Source organism: Bufo gargarizans, chromosome 2 (assembly GCF_014858855.1).
Source record: "Bufo gargarizans isolate SCDJY-AF-19 chromosome 2, ASM1485885v1, whole genome shotgun sequence".
Taxonomy (NCBI): domain Eukaryota; kingdom Metazoa; phylum Chordata; class Amphibia; order Anura; family Bufonidae; genus Bufo; species Bufo gargarizans.
This window is the reverse complement of record NC_058081.1, coordinates 650,661,491-650,678,453: the sequence shown is the minus strand read 5'-3', so window position 1 is coordinate 650,678,453 and position 16,963 is coordinate 650,661,491. Positions and strand designations below refer to the sequence as shown.

Genomic DNA, 16,963 nt, shown 5'->3' with positions numbered 1-16,963 from the left:
TTTTTTATACAAAGTTGGCATTTGACCAAGATATTTATCTCACCCAGCATGGGTATATGTAAAATGACACCCCAAAACACATTCCCCAGCTTCTCCTGAGTACGGCGATACCAGATGTGTCACACTTTTGCGCATCTAGGCTGCAAAAGTGCCCAAATTCCTTTTAGGAGGGCATTTTTAGACATTTGGATCCCAGACTTCTTCTCACGCTTTAGGGCCCCTAAAAAGCCAGGGCAGTATAAATACCCCACATGTGACCCCACTTTGGAAAGAAGACACCCAAAGGTATCCAATGAGGGGCCTGGCAAGTTCATAGAATTTTTTTTTTTCCGCATAAGTTAGCGGAAATTGATATATATATTTTTTTTTTCTCACAAAGTCTCACTTTCCGCTAACTTGGGACAAAAATTTAAATCTTTCATGGACTCAATATGCCCCTCAGCGAATACCTTGGGGCGTCTTCTTTCCAAAATGGGGTCATTTGTGGGGTGTTTGTACTGCCCTGGCATTTGAGGGTCTCCGCAGTCATTACATGTATGGCCAGCATTAGGAGTTTCTGCTATTCTCCTTATATTGAGCATACAGGTAATGAGATTTTTTTTTTTCCGTTCAGCCTCTGGGCTGAAAGAAAAAAATGAACGGCACAGATTTCTTCATTCGCATCGATCAATGTGGATGAAAAAATCTCTGCCAAAAAAAAAAAAAATGGAGGGGAAAGGCGTCTGCCAGGACATAGGAGCTCCGCCCAACATCCATACCCACTTAACTCGTATGCCCTGGCAAACCAGATTTCTCCATTCACATCAATCAATGTGGATGAATAAATCATTGCCGGTATTTTTATTTTTTTTTATATACAAAGTGTTTGCCAAAGCATAGGAACGCCGCCTCCTCCTCAGCTCGTATGCCTCGGCAAACGTATCTGTTACTGCAGAGGAGAAATCTCGTCTTGCAGCGCCGCATACACCGACTTGTGTGTAATCTGACAGCAGCGCAATGCTTCTGTCAGAATGCACATCAGTGCTGCAGCTAGTCGATCGGTTGGTCCACCTGGAAGGTAAAAAAAAAAAACAGGCCGCAACGCAATAATTTTATTAACTTTGCAACAGAACATATAAACTTTTACTTTTTTAACTGAACATTAACTTTTTTGCTTACTGGTGTTTTTTATTTTTATTTTTTGTTTTTTTACCTTTATAGAACAAACCTCTCCTTCCCCATGGGTCAATGTGCAAAGCGCAAATCGCCCAAAGATGTGGCGAAGTGCGTTATGCACTTTGTCCCAGGTAAAAGGAGAGGTTTGCAGCAGCTGTGAGTGAATGGGCCCTAATAGCCCTGTGTGCCTGTCCTGGTGAGATGTGATCCCTATGCTAGGTGTACCTGTGTGTGGTACTTCCGGAAACACTCTCCTAAGCATAGGGCAGGGTGGTCCGGACAGTCAGGACAGAAATAGCGGGTGTCACGCCTTATTCCACTCCTGCTACAGACACAACATCTTTTTCGGGGTGACGGTTGGGTTGAGGTACCAGGAACGACATTGGGGAAATGTCGCTCGTGTAGACGGCTAACTACACTGGTGGATGGGGCCACGGAACCTCCTGGGTACAGGAGGTTCTCGATGATCTCTTCCTGAAATTTGAGGAAGGATCCTGTTCTCCCAGCCTTACTGTAGAGAACAAAACTATTGTACAGAGCCAATTGAATTAAATATACAGACACCTTCTTATACCAGCGTCTGGTGCGGCGGAAAACTAAATACGGAGACAACATCTGGTCATTGAAGTCCACCCCTCCCATGTGGAGGTTATAGTCGTGGACTGAGAGGGGCTTTTCAATGACACGGGTTGCTCGCTCAATTTGTATTGTCGTGTCTGCGTGAATGGAGGAGAGCATGTAAACATCACGCTTGTCTCTCCATTTCACCGCGAGCAGTTCTTCGTTACACAGTGCGGCCCTCTGCCCCCTTGCAAGACGAGTGGTAACGAGCTGTTGCGGGAAGCCCGCGCGACTAGTTCGCGCGGTACCACAGGCGCCAATCCGTTCTAGAAACAAATGCCTAAAGAGGGCCACACTTGTGTAAAAATTGTCCACATAAAGATGGTACCCCTTGCCGAATAAGGGTGACACCAAGTCCCAAACTGTCTTCCCACTGCTCCCCAGGTAGTCAGGGCAACCGACCGGCTCCAGGGTCTGATCTTTTCCCTCATAGATCCGAAATTTGTGGGTATAGCCTGTGGCCCTTTCACAGAGCTTATACAATTTGACCCCATACCGGGCGCGCTTGCTTGGGATGTATTGTTTGAAGCCAAGGCGCCCGGTAAAATGTATCAGGGACTCGTCTACGCAGATGTTTTGCTCTGGGGTATAAATATCTGCAAATTTCTGGTTGAAATGGTCTATGAAGGGCCGAATTTTGTGGAGCCGGTCAAAAGCTGGGTGGCCTCTGGGACGGGAGGCGGTGTTGTCACTAAAGTGCAAGAAACGCAGGATGGTCTCAAATCGTGTCCTGGACATTGCACCAGAGAACATGGGCATGTGATGAATTGGGTTCGTGGACCAATATGACCGCAATTCATGCTTTTTTGTCAGGCCCATGTTGAGGAGGAGGCCCAGAAAAGTTTTAATTTCGGAAACTTGGACTGGTTTCCACCGGAAAGGCTGGGCATAAAAGCTTCCCGGGTTAGCGGTGATAAATTGTGTGGCATACCGGTTTGTCTCTGCCACAACTAAGTCCAAGAGCTCCGCAGTCAAGAACAGCTCAAAAAATCCCAGGGCCGAACCGATCTGAGCCGTCTCAACCCGAACTCCAGACTGGGCGGTGAAAGGGAAAACTACGGGTGCGGCTGAAGTTGGGGACTGCCAATCAGGGTTTGCCAGCACCTCAGGGACTCTAGGGGCTCTACGGGCACGTCTTTGCGGTGGCTGCGACGGGGTCACTACTGCACGTGCCACCGTACCAGCTTCAACTGCCCTTCTGGTGCTCGCTACTTCACCATGTTCTACGGCAGTGCTGGTACTAGGTCCAGGAAGGGCTGGGCTGCTGGTGTATGCCTCACCACGTAATCCGACAGCACCAGCCCCACTCTGCTGCTCTTGAAGCGGATCCTGCGCAACCTGCGGTCTAGCGACACGGGGCCGGGTACGCCTGCTGCTATCAGGGACCTCAGCCTCCTCGTCCGAACTTTGGGTCAAAGAGCCACTGCTTTCTACAGGTTCGTATTCTGACCCGCTGGATTCATCAGATGAGGGTTCCCATTCCTCATCCGACTGGGTCAGAAGCCTGTAGGCCTCTTCAGAGGAATACCCCCTGTTAGACATGTGGGCAACTAAATTTAGGGGTATTCCCTGAGACTACCCAAGAAAAAAAAGCAAGCCTGTCTTACAAAGGGGAGGCTAGCGAAGTACCGGAGGCCGCTGCGGTTGATAAAAAATATCAAAACTGATTTTTTTTATCGCCGCAGCATGTGTAAAGTGAATGTGCAGCGATCCCCAAAAAATTTTTTTTTTGTCACTGCGGTGGGGCGGGCGTGGGTGAACGCACGTGTGGGCGAGCGATCAGGCCTGATCGGGCAAACACTGCGTTTTGGGTGGAGGGCGAACTAAAGTGACACTAGTACAATTATAGATCTGACTGTGATCAGTTCTGATCACTTCCAGATACTATAAAAGTACAAATGCTGATTAGCGATACGCTAATCAGCGAATAACGGACTGCGGTGCGGTGGGCTGGGCACTAACTGATCGCTAACTACCTAACCAAGGGACCTAAACTATACCTAAAACCTAACGGTCAATACCAGTGAAAAAAAAAGTGACAGTTTGCACTGATCACTTTTTTCTTTTCACTTGTGATTGACAGGGGCGATCAAAGGGGTGATCAAAGGGTTAATTGGGGTTCAGGGGGGTGATCTGGGGCTAAAGTGTAGTGTTTGGTGTACTCACTGTGTAGCCTGCTCCTCTGCTGGATCCAACCGACGAAAAGGACCAGCAGAGGAGCAGGCAGCCATATAACAGATCATATTTACAAATATGATCTGCTATCTGGCACTGTGATTGGATTTTTTAAAAATCAGCAACCTGCCAGCCAATGATCGCTGCTGGCAGGTTGCTGACAACATACTCCTGTATGAAATGCCGGCCCGAACTGCGCATGCGCAGGCCAGCAAAGCGCGTCATCTCGCGTCTCGCGAGATGACGCGTATATGCGTGACTCTGCGCAGCGCTGCCACCTCCGGACCGCACATCTGCGTTAGGCGGTACGGAGGCGGTTAAAGAATGATCTCCTCCCTGGCTAAGAGCGGTGCGCTGTGATTGGATGCTCCCACAGCCAGGGAGAAGAGAACCGCCCCCAGCGAAACTGCGACTCTCCGCCTAGTATAACCGAGTCGGCTCATTATAATGTAATGCGCCGAAATCAATTGGGGCAACAGCGCACGAAGGGGAGGGGGGGGGGGTCTTTGGAAACAAAAAAAGTGCTATGGCATCAGTGGGGGCCGCCCTATAAGGTAAGACCATAATTAGACACGGGCTAAACTGATGACAGGTCCTCTTTAATGATAATGAACCATGAAGACATGGGACATGACGGTGTGCGTGGTGAGAAGGGAGGCCTGCTGTGACAGTGTGCGGCGGTATAGGCCTGGGCCAGTCACTGAGAGTGTGCCAGGTCAGAATAATGTACCTGTAATGCGGGCAGTGACTGCTACTGGGCCCGGCTCCTACTTACATAAAAAAGCTGCGGTGCAAAGAGATTTTTTTTACAGCTTCCATTCAGACAATGGTAACTGTATAAATTCCTGTGTATTGAGCTCCCTCTAGTGGTGGTTGCAGGCAGACAGTTTAGTAATATGTGATATGGAGCTGTCTGGTGAATATATTGAGAGATGCGGTGTTCAGAACCAGCGCCATACTTATGAAGCACATGTTCAACTTTTTTTTTATATAGAAATCACATAAACTGATTGAGGCCGAGGGCGACATTTTTCCTATTTTATTTTTTTATTAATATTTCTTCTGCTTAGTAAACAATAAATGTACAATTTGTCAGGAATCAGGTGCGTTGTGATCTGCATTGCCTGGGGTGATTGACGCACGTGTACTGGGAATGTAAGTGGGGCTGGGGGCCCATACTGAGTTTGTATTTGGGGCCCTATGAGATTTGTGCATGCCCCTACCTGAGGGGCCAGAGTCCTCAGTACTAACCTGGAGGTCGGTTCCTTTACCCCCTCCTCCAGTTATTCTTTCAATACACCAGGTGCCCATTACCTCGTGTAAGGTTGGGGGGTTGCCACACTCAGTAGCCCCCCATAGTGTCTCCCCGTGGCCATCTCTCTGGTGGCACAGATATCACACCCGGGCAGTGACTTTTCTCCAGGCCTGAAACACGCTGTCCACCTGACCCGGACCTCCATCCTAAGGGGTCTGCAGTTCTGGTTCCAGTGCTCCCAGCAGTCTGCTGTTCTGGTTCCAGTGCTCCCAGCAGTCTGCTGTTCTGGTTCCAGTGCTCCCAGCAGTCTGCTGTTCTGGTTCCAGTGCTCCCAGCAGTCTTCTGTTCTGGTTCCAGTGCTCCCAGCAGTCTGCTGTTCTGGTTCCAGTGCTCCCAGCAGTCTGCTGTTCTGGTTCCAGTGCTCCCAGCAGTCTGCTGTTCTGGTTCCAGTGCTCCCAGCAGTCTGCTGTTCTTGGCCTTGCACTGTGGGCAGGAGACTGAGCAGGAGGAGCCGGTTAGGAATTTCTATCAGATTATACAGAATGTCCGATAATCCGGCATCTATAGGATTCCATTCAATGACTTTGAACTGGACGTGGTGTACTGCCCCTTGAGTATTTTCAGCCTCTGTCGTTCCTGGAAGCTTCTTATAACAGCTACTGTGTGTGTGCAATGCAAGAAATCCCTATGGAAACAGTAGGTTTAAAGAGCGCACCAAATGCTTGAAATAATTTCTTTATTAACTTCAACTTTTCTTCATATATAACACTGCAGCCTCCGCAGCAGATAGTCCATGTACATAACACGTGTTGAAAAGGTATCACAAAATGGCGGTATGCATAAGATGGTGGTTCAACTGTTCAATCTTGTCATTAAACATAAAATAGTGGATATATTTCTCTCTTCAGTATCTGTGCTCTCACTATAAGTTATTTAAGCACTTTATGATCTCTCTGAGAGGTGTATCTGAGGTCTAACTAATAGTTCACTTGCTGAATTTGGTCACAATTTGCAGTATGCAGTTAGCAGTGACTATTTGCAGATTGGTTGAGTATGATCTGGTATGGCTGTATGCAATTTGGATTGCCATATGGAATTAGAATTTGTATGTGAACTTTGTAGTTTGAAATTGTTTGTATGGTATTTGTAGTTTGCAATTGGTGGAACTGTAAGTAAACATATATATAACTGGTTCAGTATACAGTTCTAATCACTATACTAACAGTAGGAACATTATATAATTGCTTTAAATACCTATTTTGGCCTCTCTGCTTCCATAAAACACAGCTCTTAGTGGAGTGAATGTCTGTTCAGCTTCTCTCTCTGATGAATAATAATTTCTAGCAGCTCCTTCTAGGGGAATTTCCCACACAGGCTGTGTGTGAGGCTGGCTGTGATTGGTCAAAACTACTGGGCTGTGTGAGGCTGGCTATGATTGGCCAAGTCTCCTGTTGTGTGTGAGGCTGGCTGTGATTGGTCTAGACTCCTGCCCAGCAACAACAGTTTAACTCTATGCTTTCTGTTGTGTCTGCTGTGTCATTGAGCTTACCTTACATCCATATAATGAATCTTAAAGGCATATTATCTTTTCTGCTTCTGTGAACACAATATATATAACAGTTATATGACATCCAAACAAGAAGTCACAGTAAATAACTCTGCTTTTGTCTTTAACACATAAACATAGGAACTGTATTAAGGCTATTGGCAGGTCTAGCTGTGTACACATATAAGCTATACTAGCAACCTAGGACAGGTGTCAGCTAGACACCAACATGATCTGGGGTCTGTACAAACGTCTGCTCTGTAGTCTGTATAAATGGTTGGCTTTTTGAGGGATTGGTGTGTATCCTGTATATATTTATGGCGTCTGCATTTATTTATCTGTATTTTGGGGGGCTCTATTTGGTAATGGTTAGGTCTGTGGTCTGTACATATTTAGGGGTCTGGTCTGGGGTCTGTATTTATATAGGGGTTGTTCTTGAATCTGAAATTATTTAGAGGTCTGGTCTGGGGTCTGTAAATGTTTTGGCATCTGGTCTTGGGTCTGTATATGTTTAGCGCTCTGGTCTGAGGTCTGTATATGTTTTGGGGTCTGGTCTGAGGTCTGTATATGTTTTGGGGTCTGGTCTGAGGTCTGTATATGTTTTGGGGTCTGGTCTGAGGTCTGTATATGTTTTGGGGTCTGGTCTGAGGTCTGTATATGAGTTAGCGGTCTGGTCTGAGGTCTGTATATGTTTTGGGGTCTGGTCTGAGGTCTGTATATGTTTTGGGGTCTGGTCTGAGGTCTGTATATGTTTTGGGGTCTGGTCTGAGGTCTGTATATGTTTTGGGGTCTGGTCTGAGGTCTGTATATGAGTTAGCGGTCTGGGATCTGTATATGTTTTGGGGTCTGTATATATTTAGGGTGTCTATTTTTCTTTTTCTTACTGAAGACTGCAGTTTAGAAAACATGAATTGTGTTCAATGACAAACTCAGACCTGCTACATCAGTCTACTTGAATGAATGGGCAAGGATTCGGCTCTGCTACATCAGTATATTTTGATTGTCAGGCAGTGACTTTGCTTTTTTGGTCTGGCTGGTCATGAAATAGTTAATAAATACGACCTCCGTGGAATTTCCATACTTTAGAAATCTCCTTTCACTTTCGGTCTCTGCAGAGATATTCACCCTGAGTGAAGAGAGAACCGGAGAAAGGCGACAGAGACGAGAGAGCAGAGGACTCCGCCAGGTAACTTACTGTATGTGCAGAGATCTGGTGTCCAGAGGGTGGGGGAGGGGCGGACATAACGGTTAATGGAAATCCGTCCTGTGGGGTGATGGGCGCACAGCTTCTTACAGGTCCGTACAGTAATCGGCCCATCACCCCACAGGACAGATCTACTCCCTGCCATGTAAACCATGAATGCAATGATGCAACCATTGTCAACCACTACTTTATTGCACTTTGAAGGGTTAATTTGCGCTGTCGTTGTTTGCACTTATACGGTTTTATATTATTGGATTGATGTTATCTGATGGATCCTGTTCATTTGCAATAGATGCTAGAAAGCAAACCCCATAGCAAGAATCTACATTGCGCCCCCGCGCCCCATTCACAGCCCCTCTCACTCCCCGTACCTGGCCAGTATATACAGCAGTGTACTGATCTGTGAGGTACGAGGTATAAATTACAGCTCGTACCTCAAATATCAGCAGGGCCGGCGTTAGGGGGGGCAAACTGGGCAATTGCCCTGGGCCCCCGTCACCAGAGGGGCCCCCTTCAGGTGGTCTTCCTCCTATCTTTACAGAAAACAGCGCTGTGAGGCTCTGGAGTCGGGAGCGGAGGAGACCCGGAGTCAGTCCGCGCCATCAATTAGCCGGACAGCAGCGAAAGCCTCTTTCACACGAGCGCGATGGATCAGGCCCGGATGCCTTCAGGGAAACTCGCTCCATTTTGCAAGCAGGTTCAGTCCGTTTTGTCTGCGATTGCGTTCAGTTGTTATGTGTTTTAATGCATTTTTAACGCGTGTGATAAAAAACGGAAGGATTACAAACAACATCTCCTATCAACCATCAGTGAAAAACGCACTGTAGCCGCACTTGCTTCCGGATGCGATGCATTTTTCACGCACCCCTATTCACTTCTATGGGGCCGAGGCTGCGTGAAAAACCCAGAATATAGAACATGCTGCGATTTTCACGCAACTCAGAACTGATGCGTGAAAATACGGCGCTCATGTACACAGACCCACTGAAATGAATGGGTCCGGATTCAGTGCGGGTGCTGTGCGTTCACGTCACACATCGCACCCTCTCGTGTGAAAGAGGCCTAACTGCTTCCTTCTAGCAGCCGATTACAGCCTGTGCTCCGTCATACACCCCCTCCCCCGCACACACACAGACCTCAGCCCCCTATCATGACCAGCAGCGTCCAGACGGAGGGGGGTCATCCACTCTGGATCCTGCCAGATAACGCTCCCCCAGCTCTGCTGCATAAACAGTAAGTGTATGTGTAATTCCAGTATGGCCGTACCTGAGGGTAAATGTGTATATTGTGTGTGTGTGTATATATATATAATGTGTGTGGAGGGAACTTTCATCTGGAGAGGAAGAAGAGGAACATAACACAGGCAAAGACACAACTTTGTAGTAAGAAACATAAAAGGACTCTGTCCGGTAAAAATAAAGTGTATGGCTCATACGCCGAAAAGGCCTGAAGCTCTGAAATGCGTTTGGCCAAAGTTATGGCCAACAAAAAGGTTGCCTTCATGGATAAAAACGTAAAGTCCACTTCCTCCAGGGGTTCAAAGGGAGGACCACTCAATCCTTTAAGCACCCCTGAGAGATCCCTCTGCGGTATAGGTCTTAAAGTGCTAGGCTTAAGACGTACGGCTCCTTTAAGGGACCTCTTAACCGCTTGCCGCCACGCTAACGCCGAAAGGCGTCATCGCGGCGGCTCTCCCAGGTCACACTAACGCCAATAGGCGTCATCTCGCGAGACGCGAGATTTCCTGTGAACGCGCGCACACAGGCGCGCGCGCTCACAGGAACGGAAGGTAAGCGAGTGGATCTCCAGCCTACCAGCGGCGATCGTTCGCTGGCAGACTGGAGATCCGAATTTTTTAACCCCTAACAGGTATATTAGACGCTGTTTTCATAACAGCGTCTAATATACCTCCTACCTGGTCCTCTGGTGGTCCCTTTTGTTAGGATCGACCACCAGAGGACTCAGGTAGGTCAGTACAGTCGCACCAAACACCACACTACACTACACCCCCCCCCGTCACTTATTAACCCCTTATAAACCCCTGATCACCCATGATCACCCCATATAAACTCCCTGATCACCGCCCTGTCATTGATCACCGCCCTGTCATTGATCATCCCCCTGTCAGGCTCCGTTCAGACGTCCGCATGATTTTTACAGATCCATGGATACATGGATCGGATCCGCAAAACGCATGCGGATGTCTGAATGGAGCCTTACAGGGGGTGATCAATGACAGGCGGGTGATCACCCATATACACTCCCTGATCACCCCCCTGTCATTGATAACCCCCCTGTAAGGCTCCATTCAGACGTCCGCATGCGTTTTGTGGATCCGATCCATGGATCCGTAAAAAATCATGCGGATGTCTGAATGGAGCCTTACAGGGGGGGTGATCAGTGACAGGGGGGTGATCACCCTGATTACCCTGATCACCCCCTGTCATTGATAACCCCCCTGTAAGGCTCCATTCAGACGTCCGCATGCGTTTTGTGGATCCGATCCATGTATCCATGGATCCGTAAAAAATCATGCGGATGTCTGAATGGAGCCTTACAGGGGGGGTGATCAGTGACAGGGGGGTGATCACCCTGATTACCCTGATCACCCCCTGTCATTGATAACCCCCCTGTAAGGCTCCATTCAGACGTCCGCATGCGTTCTGTGGATCCGATACATGTATCCATGGATCCGTAAAAAATCATGCGGATGTCTGAATGGAGCCTTACAGGGGGGGTGATCAATGACAGGGGGGTGATCACCCTGATTACCCTGATCACCCCCTGTCATTGATAACCCCCCTGTAAGGCTCCATTCAGACGTCCGCATGCGTTTTGTGGATCCGATCCATGTATCCATGGATCCGTAAAAAATCATGCGGATGTCTGAATGGAGCCTTACAGGGGGGGTGATCAGTGACAGGGGGGTGATCACCCTGATTACCCTGATCACCCCCTGTCATTGATAACCCCCCTGTAAGGCTCCATTCAGACGTCCGCATGCGTTCTGTGGATCCGATACATGTATCCATGGATCCGTAAAAAATCATGCGGATGTCTGAATGGAGCCTTACAGGGGGGGTGATCAGTGACAGGGGGGTGATCAGGGAGTCTATATGGGTGATCACCCCCCTGTCATTGATCACCCCCCCCCCCCCCCCTGGTAAGGCTCCATTCAGACATTTTTTTTGGCACAAGTTAGCGGAAATTTTTTGTTTGTTTTTGTTTTTTCTTACTAAGTCTCATATTCCACTAACTTGTGTCAAAAAATAAAATCTCACATGGACGCACCGTACCCCTCACGGAATCCAAATGCGTAAACATTTTTAGACATTTATATTCCAGACTTCTTCTCACGCTTTAGGGCCCCTAAAAAGCCAGGGCAGTATAAATACCCCACATGTGACCCCATTTCGGAAAGAAGACACCCCAAGGTATTCCGTGAGGGGCATATTGAGTCCATGAAAGATTTAAATTTTTGTCCTAAGTTAGCGGAAAGTGAGACTTTGTGAGAAAAAAACAAAAACAAATCAATATCCGCTAACTTATGCAAAAAAAATAAAAATTCTAGGAACTCGCCATGCCCCTCATTGAATACCTTGGGGTGTCTTCTTTCCAAAGTGGGGTCACATGTGGGGTATTTATACTGCCCTGGCTTTTTAGGGGCCCGAAAGTGTGAGAAGAAGTCTGGGATCCAAATGTCTAAAAATGCCCTCCTAAAAGGAATTTGGGCCCCTTTGCGCATCTAGGCTGCAAAAAAGTGTCACACATGTGGTATCGCCGTACTCAGGAGAAGTTGGGGAATGTGTTTTGGGGTGTCATTTTACATATACCCATGCTGGGTGAGAAAAATATCTTGGTCAAATGCCAACTTTGTATAAAAAAATGGGAAAAGTTGTCTTTTGCCAAGATATTTTTCTCACCCAGCATGGGTATATGTAAAATGACACCCCAAAACACATTCCCCAACTTCTCCTGAGTACGGCGATACCAGATGTGTGAGACTTTTTTGCAGACAAGGTGGGCAAAGGGGCGCATATTCCAAAGTGCACCTTTCGGATTTCACCGGTCATTTTTTACACATTTTGATTGCAAAGTTCTTCTCACACATTTGGGCCCCTAAATTGCCAGGGCAGTATAACTACCCCACAAGTGACCCCATTTTGGAAAGAAGACACCCCAAGGTATTCCGTGAGGGGCATGGCAAGTTTTTAGAATTTTTTATTTTTTGTCGCAAGTTAGTGGAATATGAGACTTTGTAAGAAAAAATAAAAAAAATAAAATCATCATCATTTTCCGCTAACTTGTGACAAAAAATAAAAAGTTCTATGAACTCACTATGCCCATCAGCGAATACCTTAGGGTGTCTACTTTCCGAGATGGGGTCATTTGTGGGGTGTTTCTACTGTCTGGGCATTGTAGAACCTCAGGAATCATGACAGGTGCTCAGAAAGTCAGAGCTGCTTCAAAAAGCGGAAATTCACATTTTTGTACCATAGTTTGTAAATGCTATAACTTTTACCCAAACCATTTTTTTTTGCCCAAACATTTTTTTTTTTTATCAAAGACATGTAGAACAATAAATTTGGCGAAAAATGTATATATGGATGTCGTTTTTTTTGCAAAATTTTACAGCTGAAAGTGAAAAATGTCATTTTTTTGCAAAAAAATCGTTAAATTTCGATTAATAACAAAAAAAGTAAAAATGTCAGCGGCAATGAAATACCACCAAATGAAAGCTCCATTAGTGAGAAGAAAAGGATGTAAAATTCATTTGGGTGGTAAGTTGCATGACCGAGCAATAAACCGCTAAAGTTGTGGAGTGCCGATTTGTAAAAAAGGGCCTGGTCACTAGGGGGGTATAAACCTGTGGTCCTTAAGTGGTTAATCAGAAGGTCTTGATGTAAAGATCTGCCAAAGGCAGCGGACGGAGCCGAGATCTGTACTTTGAGTGTAGAAGGGCTGAGGCACTTATCTAGTGGTCCATCCTGCATGAACTGGAGAATAGCAGATACTGGAGGATCTTGAGATGCACACCATAGAAATAAAATACGCTTTACCCTGGCCAGTGGCGTGCCCTGGGTGTTTGGCACCCGGGGCGGGTCATTTCTCAGGCACCCCTTCCCCCCCAATACTTGACCACATACCTCTTACATCCAGTGTCATCTCCTGTCGTGTAGACCTCCTCTTTCCTCTTCTCCTCCGTTAGACCCAGACCACCATGAGAAATTCTTCCAGCCGCATCTCGTCTCTACAGAGTTTGTAACACAGACACGTTAGATTTCTCAATTTTTCCATCAACCTCCCATCCTGGTGTCCCCACAGTGTCATCCTGCTGCCACCCCAATACTGTGCCCGCTGTGTCCCCCAATGCCCCAGGTACTATACTGCTGACAAAATTGTGACCATAATAGACATAATTGGGGTCATTTATTAAACTGGTGTAAAGTAGAACTGGATTTCCAAAAGAGCTGCCAAATATGAAAGGTGGAATCTGATTGGCTGCTGTGGGCAACTAAGCCAGTTCTAGCTTACACCAGTTTGATAAATTACCCCAAATGTCCCTATAGTGTCCACAGCAGCTATAATGTCCCCTAGAGACCCAGAGTAATAATACCACCCTCTATTGTGCTCCAGGCAATAATCCCTGTATAGTGTCCCAGAAATAATAGAATTGCCCCTATAGTGCCTCCCCAATAGCACTGCCCCCCACACTGCCCCATATACTAATTTCTCCTACACTGTAGTGTCCCCCACACAGTAGTGTCCCCCACACTGCCCCCCACACAGTAGTGTCCCCCACACTGCCCCCCACACAGCAGTGTCCCCCACACTGCCCCCATACAGTAGTGTCCCCCACACTGCCCATATAGTAAAAAATTTTTTATTAAAAAGCTAAATACTTACCTGCGCTTGCTCGCAAAGTCCCGACACAGGCGCACTCGCGATGACGTCATCACGCGTGCCTACGCCAGGATTTCACTACTGCATAGGCTTCAGGCCTACTAGGCCTGAAACCTATAGCGGTGATCAGCGGTGGGGCAGGGAACTATGCGCTCCGCTCCCGTGCCCCGCCGCAGTATGTGGGTGTCAGCGCTTCAGCAATGAGCGCTTCCATCTGTATTGATGGAAGCGCTTATTGCTTCTGGGCCTGCTGGCACCCCCGTGAGAGCCGGAACCCAGGGCGGACCGCCCCCCGCGGGCACGCTACTGACCCTGGCGTAGGCCTTGACTGTTGCAGGAGCTCTGGAATGAGACATCGTTCTTAAGACCGCTGCTGATAGCCCTTCAGGCTCTAGAAGGGACTCATCAATCTCCAGGCTGTCAGATTGAGTCTGGGTGGATCCAGGCAGAGCTGAGTGCCTTGGGACACCAGGTTCTGCATTGAGTGAAGCTTCCAATATTTCCCTCGGCTCATCTGCATGAGCAGGGTAAACCAAGACCTTCTGGGCCAGAATGGAATCACGACTATTACCGAGGCTTGGTCCTGCCGAATCTTCATCAATACCCTGGGTATCATGGCGATGGGAGGAAAGATTTAGGCCAGCCTGAACTCCCATGGAATTGACAGAGCGTCTACTGCCAAGGGATTGTCCTCCCAATACAGGGAACAGAATGTTTTCACTTTGGCATTGAATCTTGTCGCCATGAGATCTATGTCTGGGCGACCCCACTGGAGAGTGATCTGACGAAAGATCTCCCGATTCAAAGACATTTCTTTTAGAGCTGGGATTCCTCTGCTGAGCTGGTCCGCAACCACATTCAGGGACCCCCGAATGTGGACTGCTGAGAGGTGGGAAAGATTCTGCTCTGCCCAAGACAGAATTAGACCTACTTCTGAGAGTAGACTCTGAGACCTGGTGCCTCCCTGTTTGTTGATGTAGGATACTGCAGTAGAATTGTCCGAGCGAACCCTTACAGCCTTGTTTCTGATATGGGGGGGAAAAATTAAAGAGAGCCATCCGGATTACTCTGAGTTCTCTCAGATTGGAGGACATCAAACGCTCCTGAGGGCTCCAGGACCTTGAACTTGAAGTTCCTCTAGATGGGCAACCCAGCCTAGAAGGGATGCATCTGTCGTCAACAAGATCCAACAAGGTTGGATCAAGGACCTCCCATCTTTGACCTGCTTCCACCACTTCAGCGAGCGGAGGACTTGTGATTACAGGGAGCACTTTGTCTCTAGCCCTCTGGGAGTTCGATCCCATAGACTCATAACTTCCACTTGAAGAGGGCGAATATGCCACAAGGTCCAAGGAACCGCATCCACAGCTGCTGACATTAGGCCTAACATCCTCATCAATACTCTGATAGTTACCCGGCGGGGAACCATGAATTGATCTGCAGTCTTGGAAATGCGTAACTTCCTTTCCAGAGAAAGGGAAAGCGTCATGTTGGCAGAATCTATTATGAAATGGCCTCCGACTGGGAGGTCTATAAGAATAGGAGTCAAATTTATGACTGGATCTGGCAGGAGTGGAGGGCCGTCACTGGTCAGCCTTATTGTTTTTTGTTCCCACAGGAATGATATGATCCTCCCTTCCTGGACCCACGGCCTCGCTGAGGCCTGGATGGGCCCTGAAAGGATCTGGACCCTATACCCTGCCTACCCCTACCCCTAGGGGTTTGAGGGAGGCATTTACCTCTTTTATCGGCAAGACCCTCCATAATGCTGTCTAGTTCGGCCCCAAAAAGCCTTCCTGGCTCGTAAGGGAGGCTGCATAAATTATACTTGGAGGCCTTATCTGCCACCCAAGGTTTTAGCCATAATGGCCTCCTACCTGCTGAAAAAAGGGCCATAGCCTTAGAGCAGGCATGTCCAAACTGCAGCCCTCCAGCTGTTGCAAAACTACAACTCCCAGCATGCCCTAATAGCTGTAATCTATCCAGGCATGCTGGGAGTTGTAGTTTTGCAACAGCTGGAGGGCCACAGTTTGGACATGCCTGCCTTAGAGGCTAACTTTAACTGCTGTGGGCCGGAGTCACACAGATAATCCACGGCAAGTAGAATGGACTTAAACTGTGCCAGAATGTCATCACGGGATATGCCAGAGTCGATATCCGACTGCACCTGCCGGAGGAGTCTTTGAAGAAAGACGGCTACCTCCATAGATGATATAGCCACAGATGCAGGAGCAGCAGCGGTGGAGTAAGATCTTCTCAAGGTGCATTCTACCCGCCTGTCCATCGGGTCCTGTAAATTTGAGACGTCATCAGCAGGAACAAGGGTCCTCTTAGACAATTTTGCGATTGCCAAATCAACTTTGGGCACAGTGCCCCACTGATCTAATTGGGATGACACAATCGGAAACATGGACTTGAAGCCCTTTGAGGTGACTGCAGCTTTCTCAGGATGCTTCCATTCTAGCTTCAGTAACTGAGACAGAGTCTCGTCCACTTTGAAGGCCCTTGGCCCTCTAGAGGTGGACTCTGAAGCTTCCCCGGGATCAACATCCTAGTCCCCCTACCAGATGGATCTAAGTAATCTCGGAGTCTTCTCTACAAGAAAGAAGTACCTTACGGCCTCTTCTTCCTCCCCGCTAGAGGAGATTAGGCACGGGATCTTCTGGACAACAAGGAATCCTTTAGGGCAGGCATGCTTAACCTGCGGCCCTCAAGCTGTTGTAAAACTACAACTCCCACAATGCCCTTCTGTAGGATGATAGCTGTAGGCTGTCAGGGAATGATGGGAGTTGTAGTTTTGCAACAGCTGGAGAGCCGCAGTTTGAGCATACCTGCTTTAGGGTGTTCATTGAGGACTCCACAAAGTCCTTTACCCAGACTACTACCTCCTGTATGGTAGGCTCCGTATTAGGCAGAGGAGGAGGAAGGCTAAGCCCCGCCCCCAGAAGTGATGTCAGACGCCAGGGAATTGAACAAACTTTAACTACAGTTTGCTATAATTGCACAAAATAACCACTAGAGGGAGCAGGAGCACCAGGTGACTGGAGGCTGAATGCACACGAGCTCCGGGAGAGACAAGAGCAACAAAGGTTAGAGAAAAGTA

General features: G+C 47.9%; 1 protein-coding gene across 1 annotated transcript in view; it reads left to right on the top strand.

Annotated features, from left to right (window-relative positions):
• The first annotated feature begins 7,816 nt into the window (after positions 1 to 7,816).
• Positions 7,817 to 16,963, top strand: part of LOC122928904 (guanylate-binding protein 1-like) — a 35,722-nt gene continuing 26,575 nt past the window's right edge. The window contains exon 1 of the mRNA XM_044282215.1: positions 7,817 to 7,938. The gene's annotated coding sequence lies outside the window, so the exon portion shown is untranslated. The remainder of the gene's footprint in view (positions 7,939 to 16,963) is intronic.